General features: G+C 41.6%; 1 protein-coding gene across 10 annotated transcripts in view; it reads right to left on the reverse strand.

The window, feature by feature from the left end:
- ARMC2 (armadillo repeat containing 2) overlaps positions 1-17436 on the reverse strand; it is an 87475-nt gene that overhangs the window by 31011 nt on the left and 39028 nt on the right. For 6 of the 10 annotated variants that reach the window (XM_077926110.1, XM_077926111.1, XM_077926107.1 and 3 more), the window contains one exon: positions 8840-8928. The gene's annotated coding sequence lies outside the window, so the exon portion shown is untranslated. The other 4 variants (XM_077926113.1, XM_077926109.1, XM_077926114.1 and 1 more) reach the window with 4 other exon arrangements.

A 17436-nucleotide genomic window follows, 5' to 3' on the forward strand; every position in this document is an offset into this window, starting at 1 on the left:
ATTTGTTGCCTCCGCTGCATACAAAGGCATGGCAGTTTGACTTCTAGAAAAAACTTCTCAGGACTTTGCGTAATGTGCTTCTTTCCAAACCACTTCTTTTTAAGCACAAACTCCACAGCCATTACAGTATTACATTCTTTCAAGGAATCCAAGCTTCAGTAACTGGGACCTACTTCACAGATGCATATACACACTTGATTTCTCTGTACTTCTTTAATTTACACTGGATGACTAGCAGGTGAATGCAGGTTTCTCAAAGAGGTAGGTCTGCTATTATGGCTTTTCTCACTTAGAAATCATTTTAAAAGCTTTTGAGAAACCTTCAACGGAATAGGCTGAAAACAACTGCTCTTAGGTATGCCAATTGGCCTCTGAAATTCAACATGCGGAAAATGCAGCTGGGAAACTACACATTCATTGAACGCTGAGCAAACTGGAGGGATTTATTGGCAGGAAGAACTTCCTGCCAGACCTTATGAAAACCATAGGCTGTGCCAACAAAGTTTTAAGTCTTTTAAGTTTTTAAGTGTTAAGTTCTTATTTCAGTAGTTACATGGACTTTTCTATAGCGGTTAGATGTATGTATGTTTGTTTGTTTGTTTGTTTGTATGTATGTATGTGGAAATACAATTCAGTATATGGTAACCCAGTTCACACATCAACCATGGCTCAGCATGTGGGCTCATGAAGTGAAGATCACGGCTGCTGTACTCCTCATCCAATCCTGCTGCTGCTGTGCTATCTGAGGCTAAGCTATGGTTTGGTTTTGGGCTCATCCATACTGTCATTTGATGTGGATAGTAAACTTCACATACTTCCATTAATTGTTAGATATCTCACCAAACTACAATACCCAGGGTTTCTTTGAGGAAGTCATGAGAGTTAAAATGATGAGTGAACTATACAAATTTTTAGAGTAGATTAACAAACAAACCAATTTTCTAATCTGGAAAATTGCATCAGATACGTATATTTTTTGTGAGTTGTTTTTGTTTATGTTTCTTTTTTGTTTCTTCTCTTCTATCACAAACTCCAAGCTGGAGTCATGATTTTGGCTTGTAAGTACTAACAGTAGGTTATATTTTAATTAAATAAGTGCTATAATCAAATGATAAATTAAATTTGTGACAGGAATATAAACAGAAACAAAATCTTTCAGTTTCAATTTCTATTATACTCCCTGTTGCACTGTGAAGTTTTAGAACAATTCCTATGTCACTGGTCTCAGTCTTTGAAGAATGAGTCATTTCCTTCTACTTTAAAATCCTTACATTTTGCTCTAGAGATATACCATTTATTGGATTTTAATATTTGCTCTCTTTTAATTAAGTAACTGGCAACCTGGGAGACATGAATACATTCTGTACTGCAGCAGAAGCATAGCCCATGACAGGTTCTAATTAAGTTTCAATCAAATCTCCTTTCGATCTTAAATTGTCTGCCTTACAAGTACATTTATGATGGAGGCGTTGATTGCAGAGCCATAGTCAAGCCTGCAAACAGAATTTTATTAAAAAAAATAAATTCCTGTCTCCTCACTTACCACATTTTGACCAACTCTGCTCATAATGAAAAAGTTATGATTTATTCTTAGGATATGGCATAATTCCCTCAAAAATAATAAAACACACATTATTAAAAACATGCTCCTTCAGTATTTGTGTTTTATGTTTTATTTGAATAATGAAGGAGCCACATATTCTTAATCTGAATGGCATTCCTACACTGGAAGAGTCATCATGTCTTTGAAATAAAAACTAATCTGAATTCTGAGAAGAAAAATAAAAGTTAGCAGCACATCAGAGCTGCTTTCCCCCCAGTGATTCGAAAAGATTAAAAACTCACAAAGAATCGTACTGATCAGGTCTCAGGAAGGGAATTCAGGAGAGGAATTCAGGAGAGGAATTTCTTCTGTTGTAGCCCCCCCTAAGGCCGTTGCCAGAGGCATACCTAGGCCCCCTTGTACCCTAGGCAAGGAGCTAATAGTGCTGCCAGCTGGCCAGAAAGGCGGCCCTACAGGCCTGCTATGATGGAGTCAGAGTGGATGGGTGTGATTTCTACGCCCCCCCCCTTGACCTGGGCCCTTGGCAGGGCCAACCTTACCAATACCTAGGTACACCCCTGGCTATCACTGTCTATATAGCACTAGAGGATTTAGGGTTAAGGCTGCCTGCCTGCCTTGATTTATTCTCAACTCTCTTTTTTTAATAGCAGGGGTGAGGATGTTGGGAAATGTTAGGCGTGTCCCTTTCCCCTTTCTTTCATTCTGAAACATACCAGTATAGTCCAAGGAAGGGAGTTTATTTTAACTCTAAAAGCATACACCACCACCCAATTCTAATCTCCCCACCCTCCAGAATACTTACTTTTTATATATATTAGTGTTTTAGTGTATGCCACTCTAATACCCGTAGGGAGAGAGGGATATAAATGGTTTTAAACAAATAAGTTAATAAATAACTATAAACTGCTATTGAGCATGGCCATTTCTCCTCCTCCTTCCTCTACAAATGGATACAATTGCATTCCTATATCTTGAAAGCAAACATGTGCTTGTTGCACTGTATTTGGAGTGTGTGTTTTAGATTATTACAAACTTCTATATACATTTTTTAAAAATTTGGTTACCCAAGCTAAATGAACAGGCACTCAGTTGCCCAAGTTCACAATAAGTTAGGGACCAATTTAAGATAGCCAGACTAAAAAATTATAAGATCATCCTTTTGTCTTCATTTGTCATAGTTTTCCAAACTCTTTTAAATAACAGTTTTCAGGCCTGGTGTAACTTGAGCTATTCAGATTATTCCTGAACCAATCATTGATACTTCAAAGGAATCAGAAGAATCAGTGCAGCTGGCACAACTTCCCCACCACAGTTGTTTTAAATGAATTTAAATGAATTTACTAGCTGGGGCTTTTCACAACCACCACCCCTGCCTTACACACACAAACACTTCCTGAGCAGAAGCAGCCATATACACATAGGCTAGATAGTGTGGGATAACTTCAATATAGTTATAACAGGAACTCAGCTGCAAATAAATACTACGTGATTTAAATAGCTGGCTTCACAATTACTCCTGTTTCTGACCGACACAGCATATTATATTTTTGCACAGGCAAAATGTAGGACATTTATGTATTTGCTATTCACAACAATTCACACAACAAGCTGATTCTAGAGAGAACCAAGTTGGTACCAGTGTGGTTCTTCTTGTCTTTAAGGCTACATTTTCTATATATTTACCTATTTAACTTTCAGTATCTTCTAGGAATAGATGCATTTCTAACCACCACCACCAAACCTCAATCCCAATCCAAGGCTTGAGTGCAGGTGGGCACCCATGATGCCATCCGCCAAGAGAGTTGGCAGCCCAGGAAAAGTCCAGTAACTCACACAGACAGACGGACGTAGGTATATAGAGGGAGAATTTAGGCAGTCAGGCCAGGAAGTCCTTAGCAGTTCCTGCTCCAGGCGGCATCCTGTTCCCTGGGAACCGACCAGGTAGCCTCGGTCACCATAGCAACCACACACGCGCGCGCGCAGAAGCCCTACTTAGCTGCCCCCTTCCTCCGACCCTCCACACCTTGGGCTCCCCGTGTCCTCCAAGCTACTGAAGGGAAGAAATGTATCCGAGATCCTGCGAGGAAAGGCCGGTCGCCGCGGCAGCCGCTGCTGCTTTTTCTGCTCCCGTCGCAGCCGGTGCACCGTAAGAGTGGGCAGCGGGCGCCTCCGTCGTCGGTACTGGGCATGCTCGGAAGAACGGCGCATGCTCTATAGCAGCGGTCGAAGCCTTTGCCCTTATCCCCCCTCGAGCTACTTCCGCGTTGTAGTTTTTTTAATACGGCAACCTGTGCCGAAATGTTGGCGGGCGAGCAGGCGGGAAAGGCGGGGCTGTTCTGCCGCAAAAACGACATCGTAGTATTCGTCCATGCTAACCGTGCTAGGTGGGAAGTCATTTGTTAGCGCTCAAGTTTAAATAGGCCTAATGGACCTAAATAGGACCTAATAGTCAGGGGTCCCTTTACCTTTAAATAGGCACCACGTTGCCGCTGGTTCTGCTGAAGTGTTCTCTGGCAGCATAGTTACTCTGCCCGGTATCAGGTTACAAAGTCAGCTCTGTGCCCACGCCTTACATCAGTTCACTAGGGGTTTCCACAGCGATGCCTTGACCGGCGCAACAGACTTTAGCCCCATCTTAATTGCACTAGTTTGTTTTTATTCCTTGCTCACTATAACTGCAACACTTATATGTAACATCACGACTACTTTTTCTACCTGTGTGTCGTCTCTAAGATTTATATGTTACATTATTGCTTCATTTATATATATTTATGTCAGCAACCCTGTCACTCAGCCTAAATAATAGAATTGCAGAGATGGAAGGGACCCCAAAAAATAATCTAATCCACACCCTAAATGTTTGAAACCATGTTGATCTACAGATTTATATTATTATATTATATTATATTATATTATATTATATTATATTATATTATATTATATTATATTAGCAGCTGCAGATCTGGCAAGGGCTCTAGATCATTAGTGGGCTTGCTAAAAGAAAAGGGGTACTTCAAGATGGGCATTTATTGCAGAACCTGTGCTTCTAGACAGGGTTTTGGTTCTAGATTGTGCTGGAGTAGGTAGGTCTTTGGTTTAATCCAGCAGGACTCAGTTTACATTCTTATAAGCAGACAATGAATAGGATTACATTGCAAATTCCAATGAGCTCAGTAGGACTTCTTAGTAAAATTGTGCTGTACAAGACTTTCCTGCCCTATTTTGACCAGCTTTTAGTCTAAGTAATGCAGAAAATTAATCAAGCTCACTTTGTTTTGACTTTTCTCCCCAAACAACTCCTTTTAGCAATGGTCCTTTCCGGGCCCCTTGCTTTGTATTTCTATTTGCTTTTCTTCCACAGTCAGATTCCAAAACATATAAAAGCTGAGGCATTTATAAAGAGGTTCCATTCTGACCTTACTGACATTTATTTCATACATGTAAAGACCTAAGGCAAGTGTGCCTGTCATGCTCACCAGAAGATCCCAAAAAGCCCTTTGGAGTCCATCAGTGCCCATAAGCATCTGAGTGTGAATCACATTAATAGACCTCCCATGCATTTAGAGGGGAAATGCAAGTCTAGATTTCAACCGGAAGTGGTTCAATCATAATAATGCAAAATCCCCCATTTTCAGATTACTATCTTCCTGTGTGGCCAAGAAACAACTATCAGGTGTATCTTGCTTTATGTGTTGGGCTAAAGACATGTTGGAATAGCTCAGGATTGTAATGGCGCCCATAAAGACCAGAGCCATCAAGGACCTGCTGACCTTAGCATGAAAACTAGGTTCCCTCCAGCACAGAACAACCATCCTGGGAATCTTCAACACCATATCCAATACCGCCTCTGTCAGGTGATTCACCAGCAGAATTTTTAATCTGTCCTGGTCACTCAACACAAGATACATATACTCCATACTGCACTCAAACAGACAAGAAGCCTGAAGACAGTGAGACTTCAGAAACCCTCCATCGCCGCCACCAGTTCTGACTCTATTCTGGTACTGAACTGAGTACTTAAGTAGGAGGGCATAACTAGGAGAAACTATACCCTCAGCTCGTCAAGCCACCTTTCAGTTATACAAGCCAGGTCAGCCTTTTTATCCATCATGGAATCATGGGTCAATGAGATTTTGTTAGGAACTGACTTTGCATTTAATAGCAGCACCAGCAGACTGCAATGCAAAGATGTAAGGAAATCACAAACCATCGGTTGAGAAAGAAACTGAATAAGTGAATAAGCATAAAGCTCACTTGGCGCCATCATTACATATCTTTAGGTGCCAGAGCTGTTCAGCAGCCGAAATTACTCCCTCAGAAAGTGGTGCTCTTCTTCATGGGAGGTTTGAAAGCAGAGGTTGGATGGCCATCTGTCATGGATGCTTTAGTTAAGATTCCTGCATTGAAGGGAATCAGACTAAATGACCACCTGAGTCCCAATTCTTCAGTTTTATGATTCTATGAAAAACTTTCCTCTATAACCATGTCTTTGGCCTTTAACTATTTGTGGCCTTTTAGAATTGGTTGGCATGCTTTTAATGTATTTCACACACACCCCTCCAGTTTTACTGTATTTGTGGAGGGTTTTGCTTCCCTGTTGGTTATAAGTCACTTAGGGCTGCTCTGGGCAAGATAAAACACAGTGGGGAGGAGCATAGAGAGAGAGACAGAGGAAAACTAGAAAGTAACACTTCTTAACAAAAATTTACAAGTCTCAGTATAAGGCAACCCCTTACACAGAAAGTGATGAAACTACAACTACTTAATTGGAAAAACATCACATCACAAGTCCTATTCCCCTTACGCTTGACTCTCCAGCCTTTTTAATCCTAACCAACCTAAACCTAAGAACATAAGAAGAGCCTGCTGGATCAGGCAAATTGCATATATAGTCCACCACCTGGTTCTCTCACAGAGATAATTATAAATGTAAGGACACAAGAAGAACCTGATGGATCAAGCCAAAGGCCCATATAGTCCAGCATCCTGTTCTCAGTGGCCAACAAGGTGCCTGTGGAAAATCCACTTTCTCCATGCCATGCATAATTTTATAAACTTCTATCATGCCACTCTTGCTCACCTTTTCTTTAAAATTAAGAAGTTCCAAATGCTGCAACCTTTTCTCTTAGAGGAGTTGCTCCAGACCCTTATCATTGTGGCTGAAGCTCTTCCAACTCTACAATATCCCTCTTGAGGTAAAATTTCTGCTGCACCCCAAAGGGGGAAATTGGGGAAAATTGGCCAGCCCATCCCTGGAAGCGCTACAAAACCTGAAAAGTTAGCTTGATCAACAACTATGGTGGGACAAAAAGAAAGAAGAAAGTATGGTGGGGCAATGGCAATTCAACAATGCAGTTTCCAGCACTTAAAAAAGTTCTGTCTTTTTTAGCACCTAAGCCTTCAGTCCTAAACAACCTACTTGGATGTAAATTCCACTAAACGAAATGAAGAGTTTCTTCCAAGTAAAGGTGGTTCGGATTGGGATTATAAACTGATATATAAGAAAAATCATTTTCATATGTCATTCTGGCTTTATAATACCAGTACTGAAATTAGGAGACGTTTTCCCTGTTGGCTATGTAGTGTCACCAAGTTCACAAAGAGAAATATATTATTTTTCTGTATATTTAAGATTCTTCTCATCTGTATTCCTCCTTTTTTCTTTTCCTGTGCAGGCAGACACCACAAAGGAAATCAAACTCCATCTGCAATGAACTAATTTTTCTTGGTGCTCCATTGTTCTCTGGTCCCCCTCTTGGTTTAAGAATCAAAAGGCAAAAATATTCATTTTCTGACACATAATGGACAATTAATTGTTCTCTCTGGCTTTCTCCCCAGAACCTTTCCTTTACCTATATAGCATCCAGTCAAAACCTCTGGATCTAGTTCCATGATGCTGGCAAAATAATGAGCATGAACCTTTTCCCTATGATTATCATAATCTAACATTTCTTTGAGCCACTTTTGTATAAAAGTCACTAAGCTTTCTTGGCTCCTTCTCTAACTCTTTTCATATGCACATTATTTTTATTCTCCCCATTCTCTAGGTTGTCAAGTTCAAGAGTTAATTTTTATTCCACTGCTTTGTTTCCCTTTGTAATTTTTATTTGCCATGTCTTAATGGTTGAAATCCCTTGCACCTCATTCTTTTAATTTATAAAAAAGGTTCCTTCTTCAAATACACATACTTTCTTCATCCATCTACTATATCTGGAACAGACTACATTAGGATGTGTCATCAAACCAAGTAACATACACTAGGATCTGGGACTTATGGAATGCTGCAAAGGAAAAAGTCTTTCTAGAAAATGTAATTTCTCCTTAAACTCACCCTGAACAATGGCTTCAGCACAGTTACAAACTAGTGTGTCATCATGCTAATGGAGGCGTGAGTCAAAAAAGAAACTAAAATCTGTGGTGGCTGTTCCTATATCATACATTGAAAGAGACATCTGAAAAATAGTGGGAAAGACTTGGAATCACAATTTTCATTTATAAATAAATAATCCCTGGATGGCTTACAAACAAGGCAAAATTAAAAATTATAGAGCATGATAATGAAAATCAACAATAAGCAGTAAAAGACAGCAAAAAATGTTAAATAGAAAACCTTGCAACAGTGACAGTATAAACAGTTTACAGCACAGACTCAAAACACAATGAAAAAATATGGGTGAATGAAAGGTTATTCACTTACAAAAAAACCCCCACACTCAACAATAGAGAAGGCTCTGGGCAACCTATTCCATATCTGGGGTTCCTGTACCAAAGGCAATGAGGGAGGAAATTTAGGGTCTGGGCAGTGTGTAGTATATAAAAAGGTAAAGGTACCCCTGCCCGTTCGGGCCAGTCTTGCCAGACTCTAGGGTTGTGCACTCATCTCACTCTATAGGCTGGGAGCCAGCACTGTCCGCAGACACTTCCGGGTCACGTGGCCAGCGTGACAAGCTGCATCTGGCGAGCCAGCACAGCACACGGAATGCCGTTTACCTTCCCGCTGGTAAGCGGTCCCTATTTATCTACTTGCACCCGGAGGTGCTTTCGAACTGCTAGGTTGGCAGGCGCTGGGACCGAACGATATAAGTTGCATTTAATCATGATTTACCATTCCTATGTTAAAGACAGTTTATCTTGTCCACTATACATAATCAGGAGCATAGTGTGAGATAGTATATGATCATTGCCCCAATCTCAACAAATCCAGTAAGAAAAACTCATACCTAGACGTAGTGTCCCAGCTAATGTAGATACAGATGTGCATCTGGATAAACTTACCCTCTGCATCACAATGTTCACACAGGCCTCATTGAATTGGCTGGATTTATATTTTGATGTCCATGAAAATACTCTCCAAGTGGGATAACCTGTGGTTACAAACAATTTATTGTCTACAGTTAGATCTGTGTAAGGTTCATGCCATTAAAAAATGTACTACAGTGGTACCTCGGGTTACATACGCTTCAGGTTACAGACTCCACTAACCCAGAAATAGTACCTCAGGTTAAGAACTTTGCTTCAGGATGAGAACAGAAATCGTGCTCCGGCGGCGCGGCAGCAGCAGGAGCCCCCATTAGCTAAAGTGATGCTTCAGGTTAAGAACAGTTTCAGGTTAAGAACGGACCTCCGGAACAAATTAAGTACTTAACCTGAGGTACCACTGTACATTTAAGGCTGATTGTTTTCAAAATCACCATAGATTTTGCAAAATTCTGTAGTTTACCCAATGACACAAAATATCTGTTGCCTCTGAAAATCTCCTTGAGTGAAATAAGGGTCTAGACTAGTGGTTCTCAATTAGCTAAGTACTGCGGACCCCATTTTTCAAAGCCAAGTCATGGACCCCCTACTTTTGAAAATTTTGATATCTCTATGGAATTTTTTATGTGAATGGTGTCACGGACTCCCTGGTGTCCGCAAACCACCAATTGGGAACCACTGGTCTAGATAATAATTCTTAGTACAGCTGGCAACCATTTTGTGTGTGTTCAACCGACCGCTGATGGGTGGGTCATTTTGGACCCAGAGGAGGGCAGAACGGGGCCTAATGGGGTGTAACAGGGTGGTGTGGGCTTATGCGTGTTCTGCTGATACACACAGAGAAAAAAAATCCCGCACCTACATAAGCAGCTTTATGATGTTGCAAAAGCTATCTGAGCTAACTCTGGCTTCATCCAAAGAACAAAACCTTCAGCTTCACTACCTAGGTCCAGTGGCGTAGCGTGGGGGGTGCAGGGGGGGCCGGCCGCACCGGGCGCAACATCTAGGGTTAGGGCAAATCCACAGGTTAGGGGGCGCAAATCCACGGATTAGGGGGCGCAAATCCACGGGTTAGGGGGCGCAAATTACTTGCTTTGCCCCAGGTGCTGACAACCCACGCTACGCCACTGCCTAGGTCAAAAGAAGAAAACTTCCCCAGATTAAGGTCTGAATTGATAACATAAGAACATGAGTTATATTGTCAGACCATATCTAGCTCAGTATTGACTGGCGGAAGCTCCCTTGAGTTTCTTTCTAGCCCTACCTGAAGATGCCAGGGATTGAACCTGGAAGCTTTTGCATGCAGTCCATGTGGTCTGCCACTAAGCAACACCTACATATAGGTAAATGTAAAATGATGTTTACGGGGGCAAACATCTTCAGATATACACTGATGAGGTCTGAGCCAAAGGCATGTGGTTGGTTGCTGAAACAGGATACTGGATTAGGTAGGCCTTTGCACCTTTTTTTATTCCCCTTAGATGTTTCACTTAACATCTAAGAACTCAATAGTTTCCTCACAATTTTGTGTCATTTTGACTGAACTTAGTAAAGGTATTGCCCTGCTATAAATGTTGGATCTAGAAAGGTGACTCCCTGTAATATACCATCTGAGCCAACCAAGAAGTCCCAATAGACAACAGAGTTCTGAACCCTGCCAATGGAAATAAACAACCCCCACTTTCAATCTTATAGTTTACTATGAAAAACCAACAGTTTCTGTCACTTTGAAAAGTATTTTCAATAAACAATTGTTGAGATTGATTACATGCCTCAACTTTGCTTTGACTATTAATCAATCTCAGCTGCTGTATATTACTTTATGAATTACAAGTGTTAAAGATTATCCCATTAAAAAGTGCTCCTGAAAACTTTGAATAATACTTTAGAATATCATTCATTTTGAAAGGCTTCCTTGCCTTGCACTATACAAAGCTTTCCCTGACAGAAGTGCCTTCAGTGTAGGACATATGTGAAAGTGTAATATTTTTGTATTTATTACTTTTAAAATTTATATCCTGCCTTTTAGATCATTTCTCACAAAGTGGCAAACAAGAACGTAAAGTTAAACAAGCAAATAACAATAATATATGAAACATTCAAATCACACACAAAAAAATACTAATGGATAAAATAATAAAAACCAACAATTAGTAAAAGATTGAGCCAATGCAAGGTTACTGAGATAGAGACAATCCCAACAGCAGAGAATAATCCCTCCAAATTAGTTGTCCTTCAAGAAAAAGTCTACCAAAAAAGGGGGGGGGGGACACAAGTCTCCTAATATTTCTGGAAAGTCTGCAGTATTGCAGTCTGAAAGAACCCAATTAACAATGAGTTCCATAGCTGGGGGGCTACCACGGAAAATGCCCTGTGACTTATACCCTCTGGTTTTACTACTTCTGGTGGTAGGCAAATCAGAAGAGTCTCCATTGTTGACCTCAGACTGCCGGCATATTGATTTGGGTGCAGGCTGTTCTTTAAATAGCTTTGACCCAAAACATGTACAGCTTCAAAAAACATAACCAGCACTTTTATTAAAGCATGGCAATGCTACATTAATCAGTATAGCTGGTACAGTAATGGTGCCACATGCTGTGACCGTCTAGGTCCCAACAGAACTCATGCAGCTGAAATTGGATCTGCTGAATTTTCTTAACCATTTTAAAATGTGGCCCCATGCACAGTTCATTGCAGTGGTCCAATCTGGATAACTGAGGAAGGGTTTGGCCTCTCCAGATACAGTTGCACCTGGCATACCAGCCTAAGTTGGTAAAACTGCCACCAGCTGAGCTTCTCCAGTTAGCACTGGATCCAGGAAAACACCTTTGTGCAATTGGTCCTTCAGAGGGAGTATAATCCTACCTAGCAACAACTATAGATATTGATAGATATTGTATTGTTTATATGATGTTAGCTGCTCTGAGCCCGGCTCTGGCCGGTGAGGCCGGAGTACAAATAAAAATTGATGATGATGATGAAACAATCTGCTACACTACTGCTCTTTTACCTGGCTGCAAGCTCAGTTTTCTGACTCTCATGCATTCCAGAACTACCTCCAAACACTGGTTTTGGATTTTATTAGCTTCCCCTCCCTGGAATCAGAAGATGGAAACAAGAAGTAGAGCAGAGTATCATCCTGATACTAGTGATGCTGCAACCCAAACATCTGGACAACTTGCCCCAGCAGTTTCATAGATTAATATTGCACATTGCACATGTGTGTATAAGTGCTAGGAAACCATAAATGGCCATGGTTCCCTAATGCATGGACACTATATGGAAACAGAAATGTTCTTGTCTTTATATTTCCTATATTAGGTTCTTCTGTGTAAAAAAATTATAGCAAATGAAGCAGCTTTTAGGACTAGTGAAATGTTCAAGTGTTCCCCAAACGATCTCTGCTGCCTACCTTGTACCCTTTTCGGACCTTTTTGTGTACAAGAACCTCATACAATTATGGAGCTGGAAGCTTTCTCTTTCCCCCATACCTCATTATATGGCACCCTCTGGTTCACCTAGTAGAGGTGCTAAATCACTGGATTTTGGATATGGGGATGAGCACTGCACGCAACAGTCGAATTTGACTGGACTTAACCATCCAGGGGTCCTTTACAATTGCTTATAACCCATATTTCTACTGGAAAATATCCCAAGTGGCTGGCAAAAATGAACTATCCAATTAAAATAGTGCATGTGAACATACAATGGCAGCCAGGTCAATCATAAAATTTAAAATTCAAGTATATCAGATAAGATTTTATTGTTAAAAACACGATATAAAAGTGGCAAGGATACCACTCAGTTAAGAAAAGTCTTTGGTAATATCATAATATAATAAAATAAAGATGACAAAAATGATGTAAGGGTTATTTGTGGTTGTGCTTTATTTTTATTGTATTTTATCTTTATTTTTAAGGCAATGACTCCCATCACATAATCTTTTGATTATCATCACTCTATATTTAGAGTGAGACCATATGGTTACTAGCTGATGAATCCAGTCCTCATCTACTCATTTTGTAGATCTTTGTGTATTTTCCTAATGACAGGGGTGGGGTGGGGGATGCATTTACTGACAAAGAAGACAGGCTGAGAATAACTATTTTTAGCAACCACTTCAAGTGCAGTGGACAAATCAAGTAGGTAACCTGCCATGGCAAATTTTACGGTGAGACAAGAGCAGTTACTGTAGTCAGAGAATGAGGACAGGACGGTGGGAAGATTTATTTGCCTTTTCTGAAGTTATCACTTGCTGCAAGGCAAAGATGTTGAAGTATAAAGTTTGCTCTCAGGCAATTCCTTAGTGCTTGCTTATGGAGATTTAAAAAAAATACAACCAGAACAGCCAGTCCTGCTAGATGCCATGCAATATAAACAGATATCTGTTGTTAAACAGCCTGGTCAAAAATTAATAAAGTGTGGGCCATTTAATAAAGAAGTTGCATGGTGAAAGGCAGGTTACATGTCATTTGGAAAAACCAACGTAGTCCCATGGCGTTATTATCTTCAATGATTTGCCCAAATTCTTAACAATATGTTGCTTAGTTTGGCTGTTTGCAAATAGTACATATTACATTTTTTTTAAAACAACCAGGGCAAATATATGGAATATTGATGCCCTATGCTGCTCCCGTTAAAAGCTCCCGCACAGTGTTAATTGTTCCTACTGCACTCTAATATCTATTTTTCAAATAATAACTAATTTTAAAATATAATAAGCACCAATTGGTCTCAGTAGTCCTAGAAGAACGGCTTGCCATCTCTAATCTCACATTCTTTCCCCACTGTCCCAAGACCACCAAACTCCACTTTGGCAGGTGTTAGGGAGCATGGTTTATACGGGGAGGGAGGTGGGTGGGCTTCGGCATAAACCCCCTGGGGAGGCATCAAAATTCACTAATGGAAGGAATGTTGGTGAGTAGCAAGGCACCCCCAGAAGCTGCAGGTTTCCTTATGATTGTGTGTGGCCTGTAGGTTGCCACATGCGTGCTAGTCCATGGCAACCTTTGGTAACACACCGGGTAACCTACCACCAGTTCAAGCTGGAATTCTGCAATTTGGAATTCAAACTAGAATCCTGACCTTCCAGAGCCAGAAAAATATTATACAGTGGTATACGAAAGCTTAAAGTACTTTCACATTAAAAGTAACACAGCCCAAACCAAACCAAATCTTGATTGCTGCAACCAGCATAGTCACTAAATTGCTGGAAATGCCATTTTTTTTAAAAGCAGTAATAGAAGTGGCAAAATATTAAAGCCTGTGCATTATGGAAGAAGCAGGCTCTTCAAATGTCTCTGTGGTTTGTATAATTTCTAAAAGTGGAGATGTGAACTGCTTTGATGGAGAGATAATGTAAATGGAAGCAGCATATGTTTCAGTTAAACTGAAGGACTGGTGCCAGGGAAGGGTAAAGTATTTATCTAAACTAAATGTCAAAGTAGTTATTTTTAAATGCAATTTAATTTGATTTTTATTTTTTTACTGAAGCCAAAAGGGCACCTCAACTATTTTTACTCTTACCTATTATGCTGTTCCATGAATAAATCATCTCTGCAGGGTGCTAGAAGAAGATGCTTTTAGTTCAAAATGAAGCACAAAGGTTATTATTTTGAGCTCTTTGTCTTGAAAATGGTTGGAGAAAGAAAGAAAAGCCTTTCTCCAATCACAGGATTGTCAGGTAGAAGAAATGTTTGTTCATGTGGCTTTAGTGGCATTTTTGGTATTTTAAGTCTCCCACTAGCAAGGGCTGTGTCTCCCAGACTTCTGATGGCTTAAGGGACATTTCTTTTTGCAATTAACACAGAAGGCCCATGTACACTCAAAAATGTCTACTAGGGAATCCATTCCTGATCTTTTTGCAGGAATCATTCTTGCCTTCTGAGAGGACTCATGCAGTGTACAGTATGGTGGCCTGCAGCAGGCAGAGTTTTGGACTAGGGAGACCTAGGTTCAAATCCCCACTCAGCTATAAAGTTCACTGAGTCACCCTGGGCCAGTCACAGTCTTGCAGACTAACTGCACTCACTGCGTTATGTTAAGGATTCAGTGAGGGAGAGAACTTGCCCTGAACTTGTTGGAGCAAGGATAAAATTAAGGTGTAATGAGCCAGTGTGGTGTAGTGGTTAAGAGTGGTAGTCTCGTAATCTGGGGAACCGGGTTCGCGTCTCCGCTCCTCCACATGCAGCTGCTGGGTGACCTTGGGCCAGTCACACTTCTCTGAAGTCTCTCAGCCCCACTCACCTCACAGAGTGTTTGTTGTGGGGGAGGAAGGGAAAGGAGAATGTTAGCCACTTTGAGACTCCTTAAAGGGAGTGAAAGGCGGGATATCAAATCCAAACAGATATGAATCTCACTGGCTGGCTGGCTGCGGCAAGCTACAATCTCCCATTCTTAAGCTACCTCACAAAACATAAAAAGTCTAGCCTATGAGAAGATACCTATGGGACGCCTGCAAGCAGGACCTGAGCACAACACCATTCTGCTGGAACTTGCAGTTCCCAGAAACTGACATTCAGAGGCACACTACCTCTGACACTGGAGGTAGAACTTAACCATCATGGGCCATTGATAGCAGCCTTTTCCTTCATGTATCTGTCTATAACCCTTTTTAAAAGGCATCTTATGACAGCAAATTCCAAACTTTAACTACGTGCTTTGTGTGGAGTGTTGTGAGGATAAAGGGGGGTTTAAAAAGACAATTCGCATATTTCAGGCTCTTTGGATGATTTAAATACATATGCAATTAATACATAAAAATGGTGAAAAATCAATTGACTCATGTTGTCAGGGGTTCAGGAGCAGAGGGACAGGAAAGGGAGGAATTAGAGACCGAGGGAGAGGAATCCGAGGGAGAGGTCAGCGATGATAGCCATCCGAGGTCTCTAAGTCTCTCCAGCGAATCAGAGGATTCACAGAAAGGGGCTCCCGTGGTCAGAGCTAGGGGGTTGCCAGAGGGAACACCACAGGAAGGAGGGGCCAGAGGGGACTCAGAAAGCAGCAGTTGGAAATCGGGACCAGCTTCCCCACCGGAGAGCAGTAAGGGGGAGGAGTCCCAAGCATCGGCAGCAGGCAGCTTTCCGTCAGCGGAAGGACATGAGTCAGGGTTAGCCACGCCTGCATCAGAGAGCGAGGAAACGGTCAAAAGGAAGGTCAGAGGCAGCGCGCGCGCGCCAAGTTCAAATGTGCAAGAGGGTGGCGCAATGAGCAGCCCGGAGAGGGAGCCAGGTCCCAAAGCCCGCCGAAGAGAGGGGGAAGAGTCCGAGGGGTCCGCCTCCGAGGCGTCCAGGAAGGAAGGCACCCCGGGGGGGTAGTAGGACCCAGAGGCGGAAGGAGAAACGAAGAAGGTGGAGTAAGGCTAGAGTCTTAAACTGGTGTACAGGGGGCGGAGACTCAGACGAGGCTTCGCTGGTCTAGGGTAGAGACGCACGCTAGGGCTTGAAAATGGAAACTAAACTTCAATAAAGACTTTGGTACAGTTCTACTGGCTAGCGTTGGTCCTCTGTGAGCTGGGACCGGGAGGCAGTCTCTGACACATGTACATGCCACTAGCATATATAATGAAGATTTGCAATGTTCTTCCAACAGTAAGCAATGCTGTGTCCAGAATAAGATAATCAGTTATGTAACTGCTGGTTATACCTTATTCCAAGCATTAAAATATGGGATCTGCTTCGCATTTGGCATATAGTTTGGTTCATGTCTGATCATAAAGGTAAAAGGTAAAGGTACCCCTGCCCGTACGGGCCAGTCTTGCCAGACTCTGGGGTTGTGCGCCCATCTCACTCAAGAGGCCGGGGGCCAGCGCTGTCCGCAGACACTTCCGGGTCACGTGGCCAGCGTGACAAAGCTGCATCTGGCGAGCCAGCGCAGCACACGGAACGCCGTTTACCTTCCCGCTAGTAAGCGGTCCCTATTTATCTACTTGCACCCGGGGGTGCTTTCGAACTGCTAGGTTGGCAGGCGCTGGGACCAAGCAACGGGAGCGCACCCCGCCGCGGGGATTCGAACCGCCGACCTTTCAATCGGCAAGCCCTAGGCGCTGAGGCTTTAACCCACAGCACCACCCGCGTCCCCATGTCTGATCATACTTGACATAAAAACTGTGGTATTTATGATATTTCTTCTATGCCAGCTAAATGATGCTGTCTACCAAATGCACACAAAACTGTATTGCAGAAAAACAAAAATTAGCAAATTGAAGAAACAGCCATCAAGCTTAATGGGTTTTCTGCATGGTTTTAAGTGCTGAAGAAATTGCCTATTTCTGCCATATAACTGTCATTTATTTATAAAGTCTGAGACCCAAATCTCATTCCAAAATGTTCAGTTCCTGCCTTTCTTATGAATTAAATGCAGTCTATTATACCATGAATCCGCAATGGCGAACAAAGGCTACTTTGTTGCTGTTGTTGTTTAGAGAGTATACTTTTAAAACACCAGTGTAGCCACACAATGAATATTATAGAGAACTCCATGCAGAACATTACAAGACTATTACATATACCAAATATGGCAAAGGTAATACAAGGACCTTTCTTTAATATACTGCCTTATTAGCACACTACAGCTGCAAAAACACTGAATAAAAGGCAAGTCTCATGAATATAACA

The sequence above is a fragment of the Podarcis muralis genome, chromosome 3 (genome assembly GCF_964188315.1).
Source record: "Podarcis muralis chromosome 3, rPodMur119.hap1.1, whole genome shotgun sequence".
In the NCBI taxonomy this organism is placed as follows: Eukaryota; Metazoa; Chordata; class Lepidosauria; order Squamata; family Lacertidae; genus Podarcis; species Podarcis muralis.